The sequence below is a fragment of the Perca fluviatilis genome, chromosome 1 (genome assembly GCF_010015445.1).
Source record: "Perca fluviatilis chromosome 1, GENO_Pfluv_1.0, whole genome shotgun sequence".
NCBI classification, from domain to species: domain Eukaryota; kingdom Metazoa; phylum Chordata; class Actinopteri; order Perciformes; family Percidae; genus Perca; species Perca fluviatilis.
In genome coordinates, this window is record NC_053112.1 from 14,072,303 (window position 1) to 14,083,840 (window position 11,538).

At 44.5% G+C, this 11,538-nt stretch overlaps 1 long non-coding RNA gene across 1 annotated transcript; it reads right to left on the minus strand.

Moving 5' to 3' along the window:
• Positions 1-6,014: 6,014 nt before the first annotated feature.
• Positions 6,015-6,697, minus strand: LOC120558586. The gene is made up of 2 exons (XR_005639155.1): positions 6,362-6,697; positions 6,015-6,106 (listed from the first exon to the last, which is right to left on the minus strand). It is a non-coding gene; the product is annotated as an uncharacterized LOC120558586 (long non-coding RNA).
• Positions 6,698-11,538: the final 4,841 nt, after the last annotated feature.

Below are 11,538 nucleotides of genomic sequence, written 5' to 3' on the forward strand. Positions count from 1 at the left end.
GACGGTCTGCATCCACTTCCTTTAGAGCTTCTCTGAGTTCGTTTTTAGCTCCGACAAAATTGCTTCCTTGATCAGACTTGATCTGACGAACGGCACCACGTATGGCGATGAAACATCGAAGGCCATTGATGAGGGCATTTGTCGACATGTCTTCGAGCATCTCAATATGAATGGCACAGGAGCTAAGACAAGTGAAAAGAAGGCCGTATCTCTTGTTCTCCTTTCTTCCTTGTTTTGTAAGGAATGGCCCGAAACAGTCCATGCCACAGAAGGTGAAGGGGGGTGAAGGTTCCAACCGTTCAGGGGGTAGGTCGGCCATCTTTTGCTCTTCCATAGGTTTGCGTTGCCGTCTACAGGTGACGCATTGATGAATGTAGGATGCTACGGTCCGGTTAATTCCTGGGATCCAATAGCCGTTGCGCCTGATTTCATTAATGGTAAGACCCTTACCTTGATGTTTCATCCTTTCGTGGTGATAAGCAATAATCATCTTTGTGATGTGATGATCTTTGGGGATGACTGCAGGGTGCTTGATGAAGTTGGGAAGAGAGGAGTTGCACAGCCTCCCTCCCACCCTGTGGACTCCGTCGTCGTGGAGAAAAGCGTCAAGAGTATGTAATGGATTGTGAGGTGGTAGGGGGATCCCTTTGCTCAGCAGCTTTAACTCTTCTTGATACACATTTTTCTGCAGATCTTTGATTAGGCAATGTTCTGCCTCTTCTCGTTCTGTTACAGTGGTGAGACTGTTTGATCTGTTCTTGCTTATGCGCCTGAGAAGGCGTGCAACCGCACGCGTAGCCAGTGACCAAGACGAGAACTTTGACAAGCGATCAACGAGGCTCACACGTTCTGTGGTTTTTGTATTGAGTGCTAGAACACTCCTGACCTCTGGATCTCCGACTGTTAACTCTGGTACTTCATCTGATGCCAGCCTTATTTCCTGGTCCCATAAGAACTTGGGCCCAGTGAGCCAGGTAGAAGACAAAAGCTCACTGGCAGTCAAGCCCCGAGAAGCGTGGTCAGCAGGATTCTCATTGGTTGGGACATATCGCCACTGTTGTGGGGCTGAGCTGAGCTGAATCTTCTGAACGCGGTTAGCCACAAACGTGTGGAATCGTCGTGCTTCGTTTCTTATATATCCCAAGACAACTTTAGAGTCGGTCCAGAAGAACTCCTCGGCGTCAATACATCCCAATTCCTCCTTGAGCATGTTGCTTATCTTTACAGAAATAACTGCAGCTGTCATTTCTAATCTTGGGATGGTTGTCACCTTGGTTGGGGAGACACGTGATTTTCCTACAACTAAGGCACAGTGGATGTCTCCCTCCTCGTTTTGGAGTCGCAGGTATGAACACTGACCGTAACCCTTCATACTGGCATCAGAGAAGTGATGCAGCTCTGTCTTTGAGACCCTTCCAAATCCAGCAGGTGAGTAAGTACGGGATATAGTGACATTATCTAAATGGGCTAGATCACTTCTCCACTGTTCCCATTTTGGGTGAAGCTCGTCAGGGAGAGGTTCGTCCCAGCCTGTGCCCCGTCTGCACATCTCCTGAAGAATGATCTTCGCTTTGAGGACGACTGGCGCTACAAACCCAAGAGGATCGTACAGAGAAGCCACTGTAGATAATATGCCGCGTCGTGTTGCAGGCTGTTCCTTGAGGCTGACGTTGAGCCTGAAGCGGTCAGACTCCACATCCCATTGAATGCCGAGAGCTCTCTCAAGTGGCAAATCATCAAACACGAGGTCCATATCCTTCACGTTGGTTGCTCGTTCGGAGGGTGGTATACTCTCTAGTACATCTCTGTCATTAGACACAAACTTATGTAGTCGAAGACCACCCATGGCGCAGAGTTCGCGAGCTTCCCTAGCTAGCTGAATAGCATCTTCAGTGGTCTCAACACTTATGAGCCCGTCGTCTACATAAAAGTCCCTCATAACAAATCGTGAGCCTTGAGTGTAGATGTCGCGTTTCTCCTTAGCTAGATGTTTCAGCCCATAGTTTGCACATCCTGGAGAGGAAGCTGCACCGAACAGATGCACTTTCATACGAAACTCGCTGGGCGGCGAGTTCAAGTCTCCTTTCTTCCACCAAAGAAAGCGCAGGTAGTCGCGATCAGCTTCGTCCACATGAAACTGATGGAACATCTTTTGAATGTCGCACATCAAAGCAACGGGGTGTTGTCGGAAACGGATGAGAACTCCGCTTAAGTTGTTCAACATGTCAGGCCCAGAGAGGAGGTGATCATTCAAGCTGGTTCCTTTGTATCTGGCTGAGCAATCAAACACTACACAAAGTTTATCCGGCTTCTTCGCATGATGCACGCCATGATGGGGAATGTACCATTTCTCACCTTCACTCCCACCATCCTTGACCTGCTCAGCATCTCCCGTTCCAATGACCTCCTCCATGAAATCAACATAATGCTCCTTATACTTTTCATCCCGTTGCAATTTCCTTTTAAGGTGATGGAGACGTGTCATGGCTGAGTCTTTGTTGTTAGGCAAGCTGGGTCTGGTTTTGAAGGGCAGAGGCATTTCATAATGGCCATGTATATTTTTCCTTATGCCCTCATCCAGTATGTTGAGGAATGTGATGTCATCTTGTGACACAGTTTTGCTGTCGTCACTGCCATCTTTGAAGTCAGACTCTAAAATGCGGATGACATCTGTAGGAGTTACTGGAGGTAGCTCTTTAACTGTGATTCTGTGACACAGATGTGTGCTCAACTCAACATGGGTTTGTAACGAGCGCCCCACAATACTCCATCCTAAATCCGTCCTTATGGCATAGGGTTCCTCATCTCCTCCTAGAAGGACTTGCCTTGGTGCCATAGCTCTTGAGCAGTTGTAGCCGATCAAAAGGCCTACTACACAGTCCTTCAGTGGTTGGATTTCTTCCGCTATTTGTGCTAGATGACTCCATTGTTTAGCCGTCTCACAAGTGGGAATGTGAGAGCGGTTAACAGGTATACAGTCTTTTGTGTAGGCGACCGGAAGGTTGACTTGAATTGCAGAACTGTATCCTCTAACACGAAGGCCAGAAACACTCTCACTTGTGAGAACTGTATCCTTACCACTCATAGTCGTCAGCTTCAGTTTCACAGGATACTTGTCAGCATTAAGACCGTCACTCACTTCCTGGTCAATGAATGTAGTATCGCTTTGGGTGTCGAGTAGCGCATAGACAAGCTTCTCAGCAGTTGGATCATTTTTAGATGAAACCCAGACTAGTATCACCATAGATGTGTTGGATGAGCCTTCGCCTGCTACACTGAGCGACGTTGCAGCAGCACCTTGATTTGTTTCTGGTTCTGATGTAGACCTTTCCCTTTTATAGTTGTCATCATGGAGGGCTGTAGGATGCTTTCCCTTACAGTGGTCACAGAAGTGACGATGACGGCATTCTCTCACGCTGTGGCCGGGTTTCAGGCATCCGTAGCAGAGTTTTTTCTCCTTTATGTAGTTACGTCGCTCAACCAACACCATCTCGGTGAACTTGGAGCATGCGTGAAGCTGGTGTCTATTATCTTGACAAAGGATACATTGAGTCTTAACCTTCCTCAGTTCAGACTTGTGGTTGTCATTGTCAGTGACTGTTTGAGTGGTGAGAACACTGGCCTTGTTTTTCTTCATGTCTCTGAGGTTTCTCTTCTCAGTGCTAGTGTCTAGTGGACGAAGAGCATGAAAGGACGTAATGGATTGCAGGCAATCTCAGCTTCAGTTGACGTGAATCTAGCAAACTCCTTGAAACTTGGGAATTCTTGGTTTTCGTTTAGGCTTTGTGTGACTTGTCGGTTCCAGCGTAAAGCTGCCCAGTCTGGTAGTTTGTGAACGAGCTTCTGATTCTCTTCACAGTCATTTAATATGTCGAGACCCTTAACATGGGGCATGGCATCTTGACAGGCATTCAGAAAATCTGAGAAGCGTCTGAGTCCTTCAGCATCCTTTGATGAAATTCTTGGCCAGTTGATGAGCTTCTCTCTGAAGGCTCTCTGGATGGCGAATGGCTGGCCAAAGCGACGATCTAGCTTGTTCCAGGCGTCTTGGTAGGCTTCATTGTCATTTCGGTAGAAGGTGCCATCTAAAACCTGGCGTGCTGGGCCACCAACATATTTTTTCAGGTAATATAGTTTTTCGGCTGGTGTGATTACCCTTTGGTCAATGAGTGAGGTAAATGCTGCCTTCCATTCAATGAATTGTATGGGATCGCCATTGAAGACAAACGGCTCAGGTACAGGAAGCCTATTTAAGGCTATGTTGTCTTGAAAGATCTGAGCGAGAGAAGGAATGTCTGTATGACAGGGTGATGCAATTTGAGAGAGGGGCACTGCAGTTACAGGCACATTCTTTGCTTCCATGTTCCTTTCCCTTTTGACATCATTAGCATCTTTGCGTTCTGTCTCCTTAGCATAGATCTTCAACTTGGCTTGAGCTGCCCGTATCTCTTTCTCTGCCTGCAATCGCTCCAACTCACGCTTTTGTGCCTCTAGAGCCTTACGTTGCTGTTCCTCTAACTCTCTTATCAATTCCTTTTGCCTTTCCTCCTCTAGCAGCATCTGATAATTTGCTTCTTTCACTGCTAGTTCAGCTGCTGCATCTGCACGTTTTGCTGTCATGGCCGAAGATATGGAGTAGTGGTCGGACTGGCTGTGGCTAATCAAAGAAGCAGCGGATCCATAGACAGACTTTGCATGGTCATGGCGCAGCAGCTCGTGAAGGCGATGTCTTTCCTTCTGCTCATTAAACTCGCCTTCATCGTCTATAGCTCTGCCGTAGGCAATATTGGTGATTTCTGTGGTCACCGATTCACACGTATCAACTCTTCTTCTTATGTCGGTGGAGGGTGTGGTGAGATTTCGAATTTCATAATAGATATTCATTATGTCTTCTTTATCTTTCTTAAGTTCTTCGATAAGAGACCAGAGCTGGCTCTCTGGCATATAAGTCTTTAGTTGATCTCTCGCCTTGCGAGTGTGGAGCTTCCACTGCTCGTACGTGGCGAGCAGCCTTTTCTCTTTTTTCTTGACCTCATCATATTGAAGTGCGCGCATTTTCTCTGTAGGATTGCGTGTGCGTTCAGAGCGTCTAAGACCTTCAGGAGCGTTATCATCCTTGTTAAGCCTGCCTTGGAGATCAGTTAGACTTTGTTGCTTAGCTTCATTAGTTTCCTTCAGACATTGTCTCTCTAATGGGTCTTCCACCATGAGGGCCTCACTCTGTACGTCTTGGACTTCATACTGATAACCAGCCATCTGCTCCTTTCCCTCCCTCTCATTACCTGACTCTGACATTATTAAGTAAAATGTTTAAAACTCTAAAGTCAGAAGAAGACCCCTTAGAAAATATGATCAAACCCTTGTAATGAACAGTATAAACATAAAATATCAGAGCATCAGTTCAAAATAGCTAGCACATATGAATTTGCATAAAGACAATCAAATAACTGTAAATGTCAATGTAGATTCCACAATAAACACAATTATCAAAATTCTTAAATCTCAAGTGTAAGAAATATCAATGAAAATACCTCAATGAACACAGTTAACAAAATGGAAGAGTGCAAAGTCCAAACAAAATGTCCATGTGTCCTTAATTAGAAAGAGTCCATGTGGATGCATGCAGGCATGAGTGTAAATGCAACAAGCAGTTTATTTGTTGCTCTCCTAGCTGAGCAGGCGAATATTAAATGTTCAGTCCAAGAAGCCATTCATCCCTTGCTCGCCTTGTTGCTGTACTATAGACTGTAATAGGTTAATACTCACAGTCATGCATTAATGTCCTTGAGTGTAACTGTACTTGACCATTGCACCGTGTGACCGTTGTCAAAAGTAGGTCAGGCGCGAGGCGCAGCTCGATGAGTCCACGCTGACACGTTATGGCGACGTAGCAGCGGCTGTAGCCGGCGCCGTGAAGACCCTCCGTGGCCCGTCGTAGACAACAAGTCGTCGGTATCGATGCGGGTCAAGCTCTTACTGTAGCAAACCCCCAGCCAGACAATGGTGAAGCGTACTGATGTTTCCAGAAGCTTTTATTTACGTTCAGCCGTCAGCCTTGTTCTGAACACAAATATACCTTCCGTTTCTTCATGAAACACCGTAAGAGCTACAGGACAGATAAATAACATAAAATTAGCTCTTACAAATATAAACATTACCCGAAGGCCACATTAACCGTACCTTATGACCATTCATAAAACATTTCCGTGACGTTACCTCTGTCAGTATTCACAGTGCCGAAAAGCTAATGTTAGCATCACTTCGTATAACAAAAAGATAACTTATTTAAACACTTCACAGTGGAATAGATTAAACTCCATATTACCGCACATGAACATTTAACAAATCAAACACACAATACCTTGTTCCCGTTCCAGCTAGGTGCTTAATTATCCCGTTTATAGAGCCTCTTAATTTCAGAGCTACGTGTGTTTTCCTCCTTACTTCCGTGCGTGTGTCTCACAAAACTAGTCCCCCCCTCTCCCTTTAGATGCAAGATTAACGTTCCGCTAGGAGGCGCTAGAATAAAAGGACTTATAATATGAAGAGAGGAAAATAATAAAATAAAGCTCTGAAGTTGTTACCTTATTAATACACCTTCCTTAGAGTCAGTTACAGCCAGTGTGGTGTTTATAGAAATTGTATGAGTCAATTGATTGGGGCAGTGCTTTGACAGTGGCAAGGACATACTTTGGGACAGTGAACGTGTTTGTGACAGTTGAAGTGATGGTTCGGAGTAATTTCACCTTAGGGTCCTTTGCACCATGACCTCGAGCCAAACAACCCTCCAGAAGCTTTTTTCAGCTGGGTCTAACATTGGACGAGTTAGCGTGATCAGCTGAATAGCTTAGTGCAGGCGCTAATGGATCCACGTTTGTATCTTGTAAATGACCCCACTAATAATGCCCAAAATGATACCAAACTTCTACACTAGTACAAATAGGTTATGCACTCATAAAACGATGGATTGGAAAGTTTTAAGTACACCAGAAGTTTATGTAAATAACACTTGCCTGCTGGCTTCTGCTCTCTGCTGCAGCTGCTGCTGCTGCTACCGGGAAGTAAGAGTGCTTACTGTACGTACACACCGCCGCCGACTTGAGCTACAAAGAAGCTCTGGCCGCCCTGTCGAGGACGCTTGTCGAAAAGTACTGGGAAGCTGTTGGCCGCTCTGTGGCATCATATGATCAATCAATGGAGAAGAGAAGTGTCACAACATAAAATGCAAACAGAAAACAAGCACACAAGGCATCCAGAAAACACACGATTGAAGAAAAAGCACAAGCAGCCACTGCACAGCCAATACATTGACACTAGAAACCTTTATTATTTAGTTATAATTTTTTATAACCGTTTTGGTCACATTTGGTCGGGGGGAAAAAAATAATTAGCCGTTTTGTAGTACAGAATAGCCAGTCCTGTTATTCGTTTGTGTGTGGCCTGTATTACAATAACTGGCGTTGATTGAAGTTAAATGCATTGTGCAAGTTATAATTATTATTATTTGCATCTAGTGCAATTGATCAAATCGGTGTTAGCCTACTGTGAGCAAATGAATTGCATTCCTGCTTAAAACGAACGTTCGTAAATATTAAAAGTTGCGCTCATCCTCAAATGTGTATCACTGGATCATTATGGATCATCACGAAGTTGTTGTGTTTGGTGCTGCTGTACTGTATTTGCGGAGAAGACATCGGAAACGGAGATTTTGGGTTCATGACACCCTCCAGGACCGTTACCAATTCGGAGCAGGCACGGCGTTATGGGTGGGCCTGACGGGCCTAGGCCCACCCACTTTTCAACAGGCCCACCCAAAACATTTCCTCAAAAAACATGAATTAATTAATATATTATAATTTGGTGAAGAATTATTAAAAATCGGCAAATAATTTGTGCTAAAATTGTCTAAATGTTTAGTTTTCAAAAACAATTTAAAAAAACTGGTCATGTCTATTTTTATGTTTCTGCGCAAGTTCAGCAGACAGTGAGGTTCGGATCGGATGTAGCTTGTCGGTATGCTAGACTAGCTCCCAGTGATCTCAGAGTGTGAAAATCATTTCCAGAAAAGGACAAGGTTGTAACAGTCGTTGTTTAGGTACCTTAAACGTGCACGAACGGTCTCAGAGTCATCGCTGCAACCAGGAGATGAAGGAGAGCTGAGATCCACAACGCCTAGCACATCTTTGTCTCGGACACCGCAGGATGCTAATGCGGCTAGCGCGGCCAGCGCGGCTAGCGCGGCCAGCGCGACCAGCGCCGGTGCTATAGCCTTTGCCTCTGCCTCGCGAGTGGATGATATAGCCCCTATGGATATAGCCCTGTGGATCGGTCTTCCGTGGATAAGCCCGCAACTCAACCAGTGCTAAAGTATCCGGTCACTTCTTCTGCTGAGTTTAATTGTGTAGGACCGCCAGAGGATAACAGTAAGGTATGTGGCTACTCTGCCTGTATTGTATTATGTCGTTATATGAGATGTATGGATTAAAATAATCAATTCATAACCCGCTACAGAAGCTGCAGGTGCAGTTCTATTTCTATAACAGCTTGTTACTGTTGTCAAGTTGTTGTTCCCTCATGGTTTTCTCTTGTTGTGGCCAATAATGCTTTAGGGCTATTAATGCGTTTTCTTTATTTTTGTTAAACATGTTTATAACATGAATCATCACACTAAAGTAAGGAAATAACTTGAGTCTTGTTTTACATGACAGATGACGTTGTCAATGAACACGTTCTGTGACCGAGTATTGATTGGTTGAGAATTGATTGATTGAAACTGTCGGGCAGTGTTGTTGATCTGTATTGTTGAAAACTTAAAACAGTTGAAAAGAATTGTGAAATATTCGGCCTCATGTTATACGAGCAGAACTAAACTATGTTTTGGGGAAATATTAGATTCCTGACCACTTTTACAGTCTATAGGCCTTAGGTTAGGACAGATGCGCTATAGCACAGCCAGGTATGGTGCGTAATGGAGATTCCAAAGCGCTCTTCTTTTGGGCAGAACCAAGGAGAGCGATCGCGTATAGGTCCGTCCTTTGCACCGAAACTTTTTACAATGCAACAACATATAAATAGCATCAAGCTATTACAATCTTTATTATGTAAGCACATATAATATATATAATATAACAGTAGCCTATATTAGCCAGTCATTTGTATTAGGTTAAACAGGGATTTGATAACGTTTTTAATTTAAGGCCCACCCACAATTGGTTGACGAGAGGTTCCAGCGGCACTTCAGGCTGGACACGGAGCAGTTTGACAGCGTGCTGCCAAAGGTGGGGCCGCTCATCATGATGACTAGCATCAATTACCGCCGTGCAATATGTCCTGCTGAGCGTCTGGCTATTTGCCTGCGGTTCTTGTCCACAGGGGATTCCTATCGCACTATTGCTGCAAGCTATCACATGGGAGTGAGCACTGTGGCCAACATTGTCCCCCAGGTCTGCAGGGCCATTTGGGACTCCATGGTGGAGGAGTACATGCCAGTGCCCACCACTGAGGATTGGCTGAGTATCGCAAAGGGATTTTACCAGCGGTGGGCTTTCCCCAACTGCCTTGGATCCATTGATGGGAAACATGTTGTGATTAAGTCTCCTGACAATTCAGGGTCCATGTATTTTAATTACAAGGGGACTTATTCAGTTGTGCTTCTGGCAGTGGTAGATGCCCAATACTGCTTTCGGGTAGTGGATGTGGACAGCTACGGGAGGACGAGTGACGGCGGTGTCCTGGCCAACTTCACCTTCGGCCGGGCACTACTGGACGGGACTCTTGGCCTGCCCCAGGATCCTCTGCTGCCGGGAGCTGAGCATCTAGGACCACAGCCACACGTCTTTGTTGCTGATGAGGCCTTCCCACTGCGCCCTAACCTCATGCGGCCTTTTCCTGGCTCCAACCACTCTGGCAGGCGCAGAGTATTCAACTTCAGGCTGTCACATGCTAGGCTGATTGTTGAGAATACCTTTGGTGCCTGTGGGCAACTGCAAGACGTGCGGGACCACCACCAGCTGCAGACAGGGAAGTTGCTGGCTACAAGCAATAACCTGAGTGGGCAGCAACAACTCCGCACGGGAGGCCATCCGTGTCCGGGAGACATATACCTCCTATTTCTCCACCGAGGGAGCTGTCCACTGGCAACCAGGAGTATAATCCTTGTAATTACACTGGTCCAATTAAATAGGGCCATGCACTACAAAAAAAATAAACACATAAAATACAATGAGTCAAATATACTTCTTTCAGTCATTTTACAATCTCTTAACCTTGGAACAAAAAAAACTTGGAAAACGCAAAAACAAACAAGAAAAAGGCGTCAAAAACGTCGAACAAAACATAACTATACGGGCCCAACAATGTTAGCGTCACTACAGTACAGTGCATTGAAAAGTGCAATTGCGAATTTTTGTTTTATATCAGAAAATAGGGGACGTCGAAGTAAGCGCTGAAATTGTGTAGAAGAAAAAATTAACAATTTAAAACGTTGGAAAAAGCAAAAACAAAATGTGAAAAAAGGGCGTCAAAAACATCAAAAAAATTGACTAGCCTTTAACTAGACAGGCCCCACAATGTTAGCGTCACTACAGTACAGAAAGTGCATTGAATGCAAAGAAATTACAACAAATATAATAACACAAAATATGACAAGGCTGAAATACCAAAGCACAATTACCGTGTTTGGCTCTTGGACCCTGCAAAATCTTTGTTTGAGGCCATACATTTTGCCTCTGCAGTCACGTTGGCTCTCTCTGTATTCCTTTTTACCCACAATGCAACAGTTGTTAACATGGATTTAAAAATACTATGAAACACACAACCATGAATGTTGAAAATATATATATATATATATATATTTGTATTTTACAATATTTATAATAACTTTAAAACCCCTTTTTGTCTCTGCCGCTGTCAGTTGTCATTTCAGAATGAACAGATGCAAATAATAATAATAATAATAATAATAATAATAACAAATTTAAATGTGACTAAAACATTTGCTTTTGAGTGAACTAACAAAACTTGGTCCCAACAGGGCCTTAACGTCAACGTTACGTTAGCATGCGAGGGAGAGAGAACAAGGGGCAGCCTCACTGCACTTCCTGTGTGAATGATACTGTGTGTGTGCATGTGTGCATGTGAGGGAGAGAGAACAGGGTGCAGCTGACAGCACTGCGAGGATAACAAGCTTACTAACACCCCTCACAGTGTTGTCAGCTGCACCCCGTACCTCACTGCACTTCCTGTGTTAATGATACTGTGTGTGCATGTGAGGGAGAGAGAAAAGGGTGCAGCTGACAGCACTGCGAGAGTAACAAGCTTATTAACACCCCTCAGTGTTGTCAGCTGCACCCCGTTAGTGTTAATTTCGTCACCTATTTTTAATTTAGTCTTAGTCTTGTGCCAAAAAATTTTGTTAGTAAAGTTTTAGTTGACTAAAAGTCTCGTCGTTTTAGTCAAAAGAGAACTCAAGGTATCTTAGTCAAGTTTTAGTCGACTAAAAGTCTTGCCATTTTAGTCTAGTTTAATCAAAACATTTTA